This window comes from Somniosus microcephalus, unplaced genomic scaffold (genome assembly GCF_052327205.1).
Source record: "Somniosus microcephalus isolate GS21.2 unplaced genomic scaffold, FLI_Smic_1.0 unresolved_chr4, whole genome shotgun sequence".
NCBI lineage: Eukaryota > Metazoa > Chordata > Chondrichthyes > Squaliformes > Somniosidae > Somniosus > Somniosus microcephalus.
Window position 1 is genome coordinate 44,503,081 of NW_028225182.1, and position 10,622 is coordinate 44,513,702.

A 10,622-nucleotide genomic window follows, 5' to 3' on the forward strand; every position below is an offset into this window, starting at 1 on the left:
GAGGGCAGTAGTAGCTGGTGACACTCACCAACATGGACATCCTCGATTACACGGTACAACAAACCATCTTGCTCACAAATACGAGGCCACTGCTTTAACGTGGATAATACTAGCTTGGATAACTGCGACCTCTCCTTGTAAGTTGGCCTTCGCTGCTCACCCCAAAACTTCCTAAACACGCTGAGGGTGGGGTCTGTGTCTTGAAACTTACGTAGTTCCTCTTTAGAGTAACCGGGAAGTGTTGGTGTGTTACCCTGCAACTCACTACGCTCAGTACTTTCTTCTGCATCCGAAACACGGATCTGTCTGACTTTACAGCACTTGACTCCTGCTGTCCCTAAGTCTGGTCCTAGAGCTGTTCCCTTGTGAGTGACATTACATATGGCCACACAACCATCATAGTCTGCATCCCCACTGTCTGATTCGGGCTCCCCTGCTAACGGCTGCCTAGAGAGGGCATCTGCTGCTGCATTACAGCGGCCTGGGCGGTACTTGACGTCAAAGTCAAAAACAGCTAACTGAGCCACCCATCTTTGCTCAACAGCACCTAACTTAGCTGTAGAAAGGTGACACAGGGGGTTGTTATCTGTTATGACAGTGAACTTGGAACCTAGAAGGTAACCTCGAAATTTCTCTGAAACAGCCCATTTGAGGGCGAGGAGCTCTAGTTTCATACTGCTGTAGTTTCTGTCATTTCTTTCAGCATTACGGAGCCTCCTACTGGTATATGCTATCACTCTCTTCCTATCTCCCTGCTGCTGGTGGAGGATGGCACCTAATCCTAGGTTACTGGCATCCGTCTCTACAATAAAAGGCTGAGTGAAATCTGCGTAACCTAACACTGGAGCACTGATCAGCTTTTCTTTCAGCTGTTCGAAAGCAGCTTGGCACGCAGCTGTCCATGAACCTTCAAACAACCGTTTTGCTTTTGCTGGGCTGTCTTCCCTAAGGCATGCATTGACTACGTCATGGAGAGGGCCAGCTCGTTTAGAAAAATCCTCAATGAACCTCCTGTAATAACTACAGAAACCAAGAAATGACCTCAGATCTTTGACTGTACTGGGGACCGGCCACTTCTTTACGGCGGCAATTTTCTCTGGATCTGTCCCTATACCCTCCCCTGAAATTTGATGCCCAAGGAACCTGACTTCCTGCTGCAGGAAGTGACACTTTTCAAGCTTTACTTTCAACCCTGTCTCTTTCAGTCGTCTTAGAGCTGTCTCAAGCCTCTCTAAATGGTCCGGGAAGGTCTGAGAGAACACAAGGATGTCATCTAAATACACTAATAGGATGTGGAACACTAAGTTGCTCATAGTCGCTTGCATAAGTCGTTGAAAAGTTGCAGGTCCATTACAGACACCAAAAGGCATTCTGAGGTACTCAAAAAGGCCAAAAGGAGTTGTAAAAGCAGTCTTAGGCCTGTCACTTTCACGAACAGCAACCTGGTGGTACCCACTTGCAAGATCAATGGTCGAGAAGAACTTTGCACCATGAAGGGCATCAAAACTCTCGTCAATGCGGGGCAAAGGAAATGCGTCACGTCTGGTTTTTGAGTTTAGTTTCCTAAAGTCAACACATAGTCGTATGTCTCCATCAGTCTTACGAACTACCACTATGGGTGAAGCGTATGAACTATTGCTCTCCTGGATGACACGCTTTCTTAAAAGCTTAGTGATGTGGTCCCTCACCTCTTTGTACAGTGTAGGTGGGATACGACGGTATGGCTCTGTAACTGGTGCGTCATCTACCAAGTTAATCTCATGCTCAACTTTATCAGTGTAGCCTAGGTCCTCATCCTTAAAAGCAAATACTTCCGAATACCTGGCTAAAAGTGCACCTAACTCTGCTTGTTGGCCCTGTATGCCACCTATGTGTAGTTTGTCCAAAAGCAACTGAATGTCTTGGTCTGTCATCTGTCCTTCTTTTCTGCCAACAGTTACTTCCTCTGTGTCAGCGGAGATGCGTTGAAATCGCACCTCACAGGAGTCCTTGTCTACACACTCTGCCTGAGTCGGAATACCAAGCCTGGTCCTGGGGCTTAACCACACATCCTCCTCAGAGAAATTTACCACCTGCACTGGAAATAAATGTCCCTTTGATTCAACTAGAGTGGGGACAACTACCAGGCCACCTGGCAATGGTGTGTTACCTGGCTCCAACAGCATTTTAGTGCTGCCACCTGACTGAGTTTTAAGTCCCTTTACATAGACTGTAGCTATGGAAGACGCAGGCACATGTACAGCACCCCTACCAGCTACACGGACAGAAGATGACTTTGGAGTGATGTTACACTGTTGTACTTGCTGAAATGCTTCCCTCCAATCTGAATCCAACTTTCCCCCTAGAGTAGTGTCAAACTCAGCATGAACTAGTTGTCTGCATCGGCTGATGATGTTCATACCAATAAGACCTGGTGCTGCAGGCTGTGACTGCTGATGCTCTTTGACTACCAGGAAACCACATTCGGGTAAGGTTATGCCCATAGTTTCAACGTCTAACTCAAGGTAGCCCAAGTAGGGAATGTCCAACCCGTTGGCGGCAGTGATCTTAAGCCACCCGGTTGTAGGCAGCATATCCTCATCCCTCCCAAGTAAGTGCTCTCTGAAAAAAACTTCAGTAATAGTGCTGACTTGGCTCCCGGTATCCAGTAAACAGTTAGCAGTAACCCCCCCAATCTTGAGATCTACTACTGGACATTTACCTACTGCACGGTCAAGAAATCTGTCACGAATACCAGTACTGTTCTGAGAGCCTGCAGGTTTTCCTCGCATTGCCCAGCTCATGGCAATCGAGGGAGTTAGTTTTCCTGCACCCCAGCCAGCATTGGTGGATGTGTTTGCTACCTCGTGCTTCTGAGGACACTGTTTGGCAATGTGCCCCGCCCCGTTACACTTAAAGCAAATAGGCTGACCTTCATCAGTGAACTTTGGCTTGGCTCTAGGTTTCCCAACCTTGTCATTACCCGTGTTTTCCTTCTGAAGAGCAAGACCCCGTACTGCCTCTGTTAGTTCCCCGATAGCTTTACCCTGTTCCGCCACCACTTTAAGAACATCCTGTAAAGTGACAGCCTGGCTGCCTGGTACCCCAATGGCAGAACACTGAAGATCCCTCCCCGTACTGTCACACACTACATTCTTGCTCTTTGCAACTTTAGTGCTACAGGGCTGGTCTTCTAAGGACCATAAGACAGCTTCCTCACGTACATCGAACAGGGTAGACTGGGGGTTGTCTCGTACAAACTTGCGCAACTCTCTCCGGAGTGAGGGATCTCTAACACCATCAACAAATCTGTTTCTGACAACCCGTTTTGTGTCCGGCACAGCATCAGGTGATTGCTTTACCAAAGTTCTAATAATCTGAGAGAGTGCATGTGAGTATTCTCGGAAATCTTCACCCTCTTCTTGCTTGCGTCCATAGAAAGTTTCTAACAGCTGGGACTCACTGCGTTTTTCGGTGAAAGCCCCCCTTAGGTAACTGAACAGGTCACTGGGCTGCTTAGACTCTCCACCCAACCGTAACCTAATTTCCTGTAGGGCTGCCCCCCTCAACAAAGATCGAATGAAATCTACCTGCTCTGCAGGAGTCTGATCTCTAGCTCGTAGTACACTTTCAACCTCTTCAATGAACTCATCAACTGAACGACTATCTTTGGATACCTCACCACTGAATGGTTGGATCTGACGCTCTCTGGGTACATACACATATGACTTGGTTGCCCCATTACCTAGAGTGGCAATAATTGCCATTGCTTGGTCATGGTTTTTTTTCAACTCTGAAATCTGTGCCTTGAGTTCATCTATCTGGTCGCCCTCACCCACACTAGAGGTATTGTCCTCACCATCCGAATTGTGAGCTCCACCCGCCTCCTCAGGAGGGTCTAACATTTTGACTCAGTTCACAAGTCCCTGACAGTCACTGAATGGGATGGCCGCTGCGACGATTCTTCTCCAATGGTGTCCCTCCTCGGTGCCTTGATGGGTCCTCTCCCAGATTGGTCCTGGCGCCCTCTGGATCCCGTCTGTCTGGTCTGGTCCTCCTTAGCAACCCCAGGCAGCACTCTCCGTCCGTCTCCAGGTCCACTTGGCACCACACCGCTCTTCCCCCACTGCCGTATTTTATGTAACTTTCCCAAACCTGAGAAACTCCAAGCTAACAGACCCCACTCCTGGTACCAAAATGTGTAGCCTGGCGAAATGGAGCAGCACAGGACACGAACTTTCGTTTTTTGGGGTTTTTTATTCTGTATTAATAACTTGGGTCTAGGTTTAGGATGAAATTGTAAATACATAAAACACAGTCGACAAAATACGGCAGTGGCTTGCTGCAAAACAGAACATGAGGCAAACCACAGGTGAAGGCAGTTAATTAACTAACAATCATTATACAAAACAAAACATATCATACCATACATTCGTATGTCCCGTTATCACTTGTCACCTCTTACAAGCAAACAGAAAGTATTAAACTCGTTCGAAACGTAGCCCCAAGGACTCAACAACAATTTTAACAAAGGTTAACACCAGCACATGGTGGGACAATCTACAAGCATCCCCGTGATATCGAGTGATTTGGGAAACAATATCACTTTAAAACTATGTCTGGCTGCACTAAATGCTGTTTTAGTTGTACTTTACGCAGACTAAGTTCATTTAAAAAGTCATATTCACCCCAACTCTCCTCAGAGCACACCCCCCACGCTGGATCTAGAAAATGGAGGCTGTGAAGAAAGGGGAGGTTCCTTTGGCATCACATGGCCCTTCCCATAAACCTTTTCTCCTTTTTTCAAATTCTAAAGGGGAAAATGAACCGCGCCATCTAGTGGACTTAAATATTCACTGCATTTTCCCACTTGGCTACATACAATATAATGCAATGTTCTCCTTGGAGCGGAGAAGGCTAAGAGGAGATTTAATGGAGGTGTTTAAAATCATGAAGGATTTAGATAGAGAATGAATTTATCTCCATGGAGGCAATCTCGGTCAATGAAGCACTTGTAGGTAGAGTCAGGGTTGAGACTTTTCTCATTCTCTATTCAATCTCTCCTCTCCTCGAGATACTGACTTGAGCTGGAGAGCGTATTTGGGGTATGATTGGAGATTGCATCTGGGGTAAGAATGGAGAAGTATACGGGACCCTGGGCTTCCCACCTGGAGAATCAGGTCCAATTCTGGGCACCACACTTTAGGAAGGGCGTGACGGCTTCGGAGAGGGTGCAGGAGAGATCTACTAGAATGGGTCGAGGGATGAAGGATGACAGTTATGTGGATAGACTGGAGAAACTGGGCTTGTTCCCCTTAGAGTAGAGAAGGCTAAGAGAAGATTTGACAGACGTGTTCAAAATCATGAAGGGTTGAGATAGAGTAAATTACGAGCAACTGTTTACAATGGCTGAAGGGTCGATAACCAGAGGCCACAGGTTTAAGGTGATTGGCAAAAGAACCAGGGGCGACAGGAGGGAAAACTTTTTTACGTAACGAGTGGTTAGGATTTGGAATGCGCTGCCTGATAGGGCGGTGGATACAGATTCAATAGTAGCCTTCAAAAGGGAATTGGATAAATACTTGAAGGAGAAAAAATTGCAGGGCTATGGGGAAAGAGCGAGGGAGTGGGACTAACTGGATTGCTCTTCGAAAGAGCCGGCGCAGACTCGATGGGCCGAATGGCCTCCTTCTGTGCTGCACTATTCTATGATTCTATGTTGAATACAATGAAATATTGTACAATATATGTAATACATTGGGATGTTTTGTCGGTTCGAAATTGCGCGGGGAGTTTTATCTTGCGAGCGGTCAGCCAGTGGAACACGCGGGCGGACGATCCAGGAGGTGAAGCCGGAGGGCTGGTCCATTTTAACGGCCGGTCCTCAGTTAAAATGGAGCCGGTGAGCTGCCTGCCCATTAAAAAAAGGGCAACTGGAGGCAGCTCGGCCGGTTTGGTCCGGCGCAGTATTGGGCAAACTGCAGGCCGACCGGCCGGGATTAAGGTCAGTCATCGGTGGGGGAGCTTTCAACATCTTCTAAGGTTTACCATCTCATAGTCTTTCGGATGAGACATTAAACCGAGGCCCCCGTCTGCTCTCTCAGGTGGACGTAAAAGATCCCGCGGCCACTAATTTGAAGAAGACCAGGGGAGTTCTCCCCGGTGTCCTGGGGCCAATATTTATCCCTCGATAACAACATCACTAAAAAAACAGATTATTTCTGGTCATTATCACATTTGCTGTCTGTGGGAGCTTGCTGTGTGCAAACTGGCCGGCGCGTTTCCCACAATACAACAGTGACTACACTTCGAAAAGTACTAAAATTCTAACAGGACTAGAAAGACTAGATGCAGGAAGGATGTTCCCGATGGCCCTCGAGCCTGCTCCGCCATTCAATGAGATCATGGCTGATCATCCAAATTCAGTACCCTGTCCCTGCCTTCTCCCCATATCCCTTGATCCCTTTAGCCTTAAGAAATATATCTAACTCCTTCTTGAATATATTTAATGAATTGGCCTCAACTGTCTTCTGTGGTAGAGAATTCCACAGGTTCACCACTCTCTGGGTGAAGAAATTCCTCCTCATCTCAGTCCTAAATGGTTTACCCCTTATGCTTAGACTGTGACCCCTGGTTCTGGACTCCCCCGCCATCGGGAACATCCTTCCTGCATCTAGGCTGTCTAGTCCTGTTAGAATTTTATAAGTTTCAATGAGATCCCCTCTCATTCTTCTAAACTCCAGCGAATATAAGCCTAATCGACCCAATCTCTCTTCATACGTTATTCCTGCCATCCCAGGTATCAGTCTGGTGAATCTTCACTGAACTCCCTCCATGGCAAGAACATCCTTCCTCAGATAAGGCGACCAAAACTGCACACAATACTCAAGCTGTGGTCTCACCAAGGCCCTGTACAGCTGCAGCAAGACATCTGGGTTTTTTCCCTCTCCCAGGAGATGACGTGGTTTTTGGACGAGGTGGGGAGTTGTGGTATCACAATTGTTTGGGACAGGCTCGACGGTCCAGAGGGTCTATTCCTGCCCTAGTTCTACTCTCCATAAACCTGAGCTCATCCAAAACTCTGCCACCCATGTCCTAACTCGCACCAAGTCCCGCTCGCCCATCACCCCCTGTGCCTGCTGACCTACATTGGCTCCCGGTTAAGCAACGCCTCGATTTTAAAACTGTCGCCCTTGTTTTCAAACCCCTCCAAGGCCTTGCCCCAACCCCTCTTTATCTTGGTCATCTCCTCCAGCCCTATAATACCCCTAGGCCTCTGCGCTGTACCTATTCTGGCCTTTTGAACCTCACCAATTTTAATCGCAACAACATTGGCAGCCGTGCCTTCAGCTGTCTGGGTCCTCTTATGTTCATTAATAAATAGACATTCTTATTATGAACACAGCGAGCTTTTGCTAGTTACTTTATTGAGCCGATGTGGACTAGGTACAGTATCTGTAGAGGCTTCCATCTTGACTGCTGCCTTGTGGGTAGCCTAGTGCCTCATGGGTAATGTAGCCTTAATATATATACAGCTGGGTGGTGTAGTCTTATATACAGCTCTACACAGCTCTACGGCTCCACCTAGTGTCCACTATAGAATGACATGTTATTGATCATTACATCCCCCTTTCTTTGAGGTTTAACAATCTTATGTTCATTAATAAATAGACATTCTTATTATGAACACAGCTAGCTTTTGCTAGTTACTTTATTGAACCGATGTGGACTAGGTACAGTATCTGTAGAGGCTTCCATCTTGACTGCTGCCTTGTGGGTAGCCTAGTGCCTCATGGGTAATGTAGTCTTAATATATATACAGCTGGGTAGTGTAGTCTTATATACAGCTCTACACAGCTCTACGGCTCCACCTAGTGTCCACTATAGAATGACATGTTATTGATCATTACAGGTCCAAAGCTCTGGAATTCCCTCCCTAAACCTCTCCATCTCTCCTTACAAAATATCGTGAGATCCACACTATATTATACAACACAGAGTATAGGGCACAGAAACAGGCCAGTCGAGCCAGCCAGTCCATTACCTTCGTAGCGAGAGGGTTTGAGTCCAGGAATAAGGATGTCTTGCTGCAGTTATACAGGGCCTTGGTGAGACCACATCTTGAGTATTGTGTGCAGTTTTGGTCGCCTTATCTGAGGAAGGATGTTCTTGCCATGGAAGGAGTTCAGCGAAGATTCACCAGGCTGATACCTGGGATGGCAGGAATGATGTATGAGGAGAGATTGGGTCGATTGGGCTTGTACTCGCTGGAGTTTAGAAGAATGAGAGGGGATCTCATTGAAACTTATAAAATTCTGACAGGACTGGACAGACTAGATGCAGGAAGGATGTTCCCGATGGTCGGGGAGTCCAGAACCAGGGGTCACAGTCTAAGGATAAGGGGTAAGCCATTTAGGACAGAAATGAGGAGGAATTTCTTCACCTAGAGAGTGGTGAACCTGTGGAATTCTCTACCACAGAAGGCAGTAGAGGCCAATTCATTAAATATATTCAAGAAGGAGTTAGATATATTTCTTAAGGCTAAAGGGATCAAGGGGTATGGGGAGAAAGCAGGGACAGGGTACTGAGTTTGGATGATCAGCCATGATCGCATTGAATGGCGGAGCAGGCTCGAGGGGCCGAATGGCCTACTCCTGCTGCTATCTTCTATGTTTCTATGTTTCTATGCAAGTTGAGAGAGAGAGACGCCCATATTCTTGAGTCCTTGCTCTGCCTGTACAGATACCGACCAGAGCAACCCAGCTCTCAGCTGTTGATGTGCTGGTTGATTTGAGTCAGATTCTCAAACAGAATAGATACACCAGCCTTCACATGACTAATGGCGCTATTATATTTGCATATCAGAATAAGTGGTGGGGAGGAGGATTTAAACTAATTTGGCCGGGGGGGGGCGGGGGCGGGGGAGAGCACCGGGAAGCAGAGAGGAGATTCAAGGCGCACAGAGGACTGGCAGAGACATTCGATAAGGTGGCACATAACAGATTATTACACAAGATTAGGGCTCATGGGGTTGGGGGTAATATAGAGGCATGGATCGAGGATTGGTTAACGGACAGAAAACAGAGAGTAGGGATACATAGAAACATAGAAGATAAGAGCAGGAGTAGGCCATTCGACCCCTTGAGCCTGCTCCGCCATTCAATGAGATCATGGCTGATCATCCAAATTCAGTACCCTGTCCCTGCCTTCTCCCCATATCCCTTGATCCCTTTAGCCTTAAGAAATATATCTAACTCCTTCTTGAATATATTTAATGAATTGGCCTCAACTGCCTTCTGTGGTAGAGAATTCCACAGGTTCACCACTCTCTGGGTGAAGAAATTCCTCCTCAACTCTGTCCTAAATGGCTTACCCCTTATCCTTAGGCTGTGACCCCTGGTTCTGGACTCCCCGGCCATCGGGAACAGCCTTCCTGCATCTAGTCTGTCTAGTCCTGTTAGAATTTTATAAGTTTCAATGAGATCCCCTCTCATTCTTCTAAACTCCAGCGAGTATAAGCCCAATCGACCCAATCTCTCCTCATACGTCATTCCTGCCATCCCAGGTATCAGCCTGGTGAATCTTCGCTGCACTCCCGACATGGCAAGGACATCCTTCCTCAGATAAGACGACCAGGTTGGCAGGCTGTAACTAGTGGGGTGCCGCATGGATCGGTGCTTGGGCCTCAGCTATTTACAATCTATATTAATGACTTAGATGAAGGGACCGAGTGTAATGTATCCAAGTTTGCTGATGATACAAAGCTAGGTGGGACATTAAGCTGTGAGGAGGTAACAAAGGGCTGGATTTTACCAGCCCCGAGGAGGCGGGTTTGGAGGCAGGACTGCTGGCAAAGTCAAAAAGATTGGCAGCGGGTCCCGAACCCGCTTCCAGCCCGCCGCCAATCAATCTTCCCGGGAGTCGGGTACCCGATTAGTGCATGGGCCCGACTCCTGGCGGCGGGAAGAGGATTATAGCCACTTAACAGGTAGTTAACAGGCAGTTAAGAGGCTTTTTCCAATTTTGACACTTCTACTGCGGGCTTCCCGATGTTGGGAAACCCCACCAGGGTAAGTGTGGCGTGCTGTGGGTCTACTGTAATGTTTGTGTACAGATGACAGCTGCAGAAGTGGTGTAAAGAATCCAATGGGACACTGGTGAGTTGCAGAGGTCATAAAATGTTGGGAAAATCATTTTTGATGTGTTTAGACAAGCTTTGAAGTGTTTGTGTAGTCCCACCTCTTTGGGAGAACCTCTCTCGCCAGTGACAGATCACTTCTGTAACCTCACCTGCAGCTGCCATCTGTTTTAGCCTAGGGAGAGAGTCACTGGAGAGCCTGGGTGCAAGAGCTCACCTTTGTACAGTGATTGTCAGTGTTTGCAGCACCTCAGTGCTGTCAAACACCGAGAAAATCATCTGTCAAAACGAAATGGTGGTGGTCCCTTTAAGAAAACCGGCAGATGACGCGTCATCAACTGACGTCATCTGACACTGGTTTTCTCTTAATTGGCCGGCAAGCCCGCAGGGCAGGCTTAACAAGGCCAATTGACGCAAAATAGCGTCACTGGGGGCGGGACTAGAACCCGAAAGGCAGCAGTCCCGCCCCCAACGCGTCTCTTCAGGTAAGATCCCGGCCAAAGAG

General features: G+C 47.5%; 1 pseudogene; it reads right to left on the reverse strand.

Annotated features, from left to right (window-relative positions):
- Positions 1-6,035, reverse strand: part of LOC147090657 (histidine N-acetyltransferase-like) — a 29,277-nt pseudogene extending 23,242 nt beyond the window's left edge.
- Positions 6,036-10,622: the final 4,587 nt, after the last annotated feature.